Source organism: Rhagoletis pomonella, unplaced genomic scaffold (assembly GCF_013731165.1).
Source record: "Rhagoletis pomonella isolate Grant_MI unplaced genomic scaffold, Rhpom_1.0 Rhpom_scaffold_00001, whole genome shotgun sequence".
Lineage (NCBI taxonomy): Eukaryota > Metazoa > Arthropoda > Insecta > Diptera > Tephritidae > Rhagoletis > Rhagoletis pomonella.
In genome coordinates this window covers 98159332-98164275 of record NW_023458555.1, presented here as the reverse complement: position 1 = coordinate 98164275, position 4944 = coordinate 98159332, and positions in this window count along the sequence as shown.

Below are 4944 nucleotides of genomic sequence, written 5' to 3'. Positions count from 1 at the left end.
CGTAGTAACTGTAGCTGCTGAAAGCAATACTCTTTCGTCAAATATTAATGTGCCGGCTGCGGTTTCCAATCCCAGTTACGAAGTGCCGTTGCCTGAAGTCAAACTACCTATGTTTGATGGTAATTATGTTGAGTGGTCTACCTTCAAAGAAATGTTTATTGCTCGAGTTCACGACAGTAATCGGCTTAATGATAGTCAACGTTTGCATTACCTTAAAGGAGCTCTATCGGGTGCCCCAGCAAAGGATATCGAACATCTCAGCCCATTAGCGGAAAATTATGCAGATGCCTGGAAAATGCTCTGCGACTTATATGATAACAAGCGTATACTATTCTCGCATTTCATGGATGTTTTTGAAGGGCAGCCTAATGTTCATCCTAATGATGCCGCATCTTTGAGACAATTCACACAAACTTGTCGTTCTTGTGTAAAGTCTATACAGAAACTCGGCGTTGACCTAGAATCACAAAATCAGGTTCTCGTGTACTACATGTTGAAGAAATTGCCTGCTTCATTTCATCAGGAGTGGGACCGAGCTATGAAGGGGCAAAGAACGTTCCTAATTTTGAAAGGTTGTGTTCAGTGCTAGATGAGCAATATCAAATGATGATAACATCCACAAGAATGAAAATACGTCCGTGCACTAATCAGTCTATAATTCCGGATTCGAAACGAAAAGGTAGCGTTTCAGTATACCCTGGTAAGAAGAATGTGAATTCATTGACAGTAACAAATAAAGCAATAACCTGTCCAGTATGCGTTAAAGGTGAGCACTCAGTGCGAGATTGTACAGTATTTCTCGCTATGACGGTTGATGAAAAAAGAACTGTAGCACAAAGGTTTAAACTCTGTTTCAATTGTTTAGGATATAATCACATGTCGTCGAAATATAGTAGTCGTCGAACTTGTTCAACGTGCGGAGGAAAGCATCACACATTAATTCACACCGAGCAAAAAAGGGAGTCAGCTCCGGCTACAGCTATGCATTTATCTGTTTCAAATAAATTTTCTTTAGCAAGCCCTATTACTGCTTCTAGTGCGGAAGAGGTAGATGGAAATCGCCTCAAGAGTTGCGAAGTTTTACTGCCAACTGCGGTTATCACGGTGGACGACGTGCAAGGACAATCGCTGAACTTTAGGGCATTTTTGGATCAAGGGTCGCAAGCCTCATTTATCACAGAACGCGCCGTTCAACAATTACGTTTACCTCGGCAGCGAGCTTGGGTTCACATACAGGGTCTAGCAGGTACCAAGGTGGCCGAGGGACGGTCATGTGTGGTTCTTGAAGTTGGCTCCCGCTTTGACGCACGCACAAGATTAAATGTTATAGCCTATGTATTGTCAAAGGTAAGTCGGAACTTACCCGATAAAACGTTGCCAGTTACAAATTGGCCTCACTTAATGGATATCGAACTAGCGGATCCAGAGTACAACAAATCTCATCGAGTAGATATCTTATTGGGAAGCGACGTCTATGATGACAGCATATTGGGTGATTTTCGGCGAGCATATGTAGGTGCGCCAATTGCACAGAAAACTATTTTTGGTTATATATTATCGGGAAAACTGTCTAAGGCGTCACCGAAAACGACTACTATTTCATCTTTACAAACACATATGGACATCGATGAGTTGTTATCTAAATTTGGGGAACTGTAGGAAGTTGCGAGCGAGCAAACTTTATCGGAAAATGATCAATGGTGTGAGGAATTTTATCGCGACACACATAAGCGTTTAGAAAGTGGAAAATACCTTGTGCGCTTACCTTTGTTAACACATGTCATGTGTCATCGGATCTTCGAAGAATATGGCGATGAAAAGGTTCTTAAATCTTGAACGTCGACTAAATCTGGACCTTCAACTAAAGCAAACTTATCGCGAAACAATTGAAGAATATCTTCGCCTAGGGCAAATGGAGCCAGTTACGGCAACGGATTCTCAGCATCAAGACGAAGCGGAGGGCAGCTTCAGGTTTTGGACTTGTTGTCCACCATCCGGTTGTTAAGAAAGAATCATCTACTACAAGGGTGCGAATTGTTTTTGACGCTTCGAGCTGCACCAGCAATGGCAAATCATTAAATGACATTCTGGCTGTAGGGCCACGTCTACAAACGGATTTGCTAGCTGTCTTGATAAATTGGCGTTTCTTGCAATTCGTTTTTACAACGGACATCGAAAAGATGTATCGCTGTATAAATGTTCAAAATGAGGACGCGCAATACCAGAGGATTCTTTAGCGAAATGAACCAACAGAAGAGATAAGAGAGTACTTTTGCAATACAGTTATGTTTGGCACTGCATCGGCTCCATTTACCGCCATACGCACGATGAAGCAGCTGGCTAGTGACGAAGGGGATCGCTACCCTTTAGCTGTAGATGTGATCAATCGACAGATGTATGTAGACGACATTTTGTCTGGGGGGAATTCTCTCGAAGAAGCGATGAAGGTTCAGGAACAAGTAACGGGTATCATGCGAAGTGGCACATTCGAGCTTCGTAAGTGGGCAGCGAATCATCCAAGCTTGTTGAAGGGGATCCCAGTCGAATATCGCGCATTTAATAGTTTACGTCAAATGACCGACAACTCTTCGATTAAGACACTGGGAATATATTGGGATTCAGGTAACGACACCTTTAATTTTAAGCTAAATTTTGAAATCTTAAGCACGGTTCCGACTAAGCGTATTGTTCTTTCTACAATTGCTCGCCTTTTCGACCCACTTGGGTGGCTTAATCCCATAATTATACAAGGAAAGATAATTATGCAACAATTGTGGGCACTTAAGCTAAACTGGGATACTCCCATTCCACAAAATTTGCAAAATTCTTGGATCCAATTTGTTACGGAGTTGCCTTCGCTATCTAAGATACAACTGCCTCGATGGTTAAAGACAAACAACAGGATGGTTTTTCATGAGCTTCATATATTCTGCGATGCTTCACTCAGTGCATACTCAGCAGCAGCTTACCTGAAAGTTAAAACGGAAGAGGATCAGTGGCATACCGCTCTGATTATAGCAAAATGCAAGGTGGCACCTATTAAAGTTAAATTAACTATACCACGCCTAGAACTGTGCGGAGCGGTGCTCGGGGCAAAAATTTTTAAATTTTTGAAGCAAAATTTGAGCTTATGCTTTGGCGAGTCACAGCTTTTCTTCTGGGCAGACTCCATGTTCGTTTTATCTTGGATCAAGGGTGACACTAATCGTTGGAAGACTTTTGTTTCCAATGGGATAACCAAAATTTTGGAGGTTTCGATGGCTTCACAGTGGCGGCACATAGCTTCAGAAGACAACCCAGCGGACTGTTCAAGTCGGGGTCTAAGTTCCTCAAAACTCGCAAGGTGCCAACTCTGGTGGTCAGGCCCGCCGTGGCTCAACCTTCCTACTTCGATGTGGCCATGCCCAGCAGGTCGTACAATGCCGAACACCGAGTCTGTTGAGGTTGAGAGGAAACGCGTGACCACTAACTTGTGTAACATTACAATTGAAGGAAGACACTTGTCTGCCATCTTTGAGCGTTTTTCATCCCTTTCAACTCTGGTGCGTTCATTTGCATACTGTCAACGTTTCATTTTTAACTGCCAAAGACCAATAGAAGAACGCCGTTTTGATAGCTTGCGAGTTGAGGAACTCAATATGAGCATTATCAGCATCGTTCGAGCAGTGCAGCAAGAAGTTTTTACACGCGATTGGACTTCACTTTCACAAGGGAAGTCTCTACCTGAAAAAAGCACCTTGGCGTCACTTAATCCCTTTTTTTGCGAGAAAGATAAGGTAATACGACTGGGAGGGCGTCTCCGGGACTCACTTTTACCAATGGATGAAAAACATCCGTACATTTTGCCTCAAAAGCATCACATTTCTGATTTATTTATTCGATCGTCCCATTTACGAACGCTGCATGGTGGCGTCGCAATTACGCTAAACTATATTCGTAAGCGATTTTGGATACTAAATGGTCGCAATGCAGTTCGATTTGCTATTCATCGTTGTGTCGTTTGTTATCGTCACAAACCACAAGTTATAGAGCAGCTTATGGGAAATTTACCAGCGCAACGCATTCGTCCGGCTAGACCATTTTCCTCAACGGGCGTTGATTATGCAGGGCCTATCAACGTTTTACCATCTAAAGGTCGAGTGCGCGTTTCCGTAAAAGGGTAAATAGCGTTATTTATTTGCCTTGTAACTAAGGCTGTACACCTGGAGCCAGTGGGTGATTTGACAGCGGCGTCATTTATCGGTGCTTTAAAACGCTTCGTTGGCAGGAGAGGTCTATGATGCGATATATATAGTGATTGCGGTACCAATTTTGTTGGTGCAAATCAAAGGATGCAAGCAAAGGACCAAGCATACCACAGTTACATTAACAAAGAAGTTGCTCCGTTTCCCAGTGGGCGAAACATCCAATGGCACTTTATACCACCGTCGTCCCCCCACTTTGGAGGGTTGTGGGAGGCGGGGGTTAAATCAATGAAGCATCATCTCAAGCGCTCTCTCGGTGAAAGAAAGTTAACGTTCGAGGAACTTAGTACGGTTTTGGCACAGATTGAAGCGTGCCTTAATTCTAGACCATTGTGTCCGCTGACCAACGACCCGGATGACTTGATGGTCTTAACTCCAGGGCATTTCTTAACAGGCGACGCCCTACTAGCCCCACCAACCCCAGAAATTGATAAGCTCAGTCTTACTGATAGATGGAAAAATTGTCAATTTTTAGTGCAGCAGTTTTGGCGACAGTGGAGAAAGGAATATTTATCCCGTCTACAGGAGCGTCCGAAATGGTTGCAAACAAAACCTAACGTGCAAATTAATGACATTGTTTTGATCAAGGATGAAAGGGTACCGTGCAATCTATGGCCACTTGGACGCATTATCAAAACACACCCTGGCGCAGATGGATTGGTACGTGTTGTTGATCTGCGAATAAATAATGGAATCATTA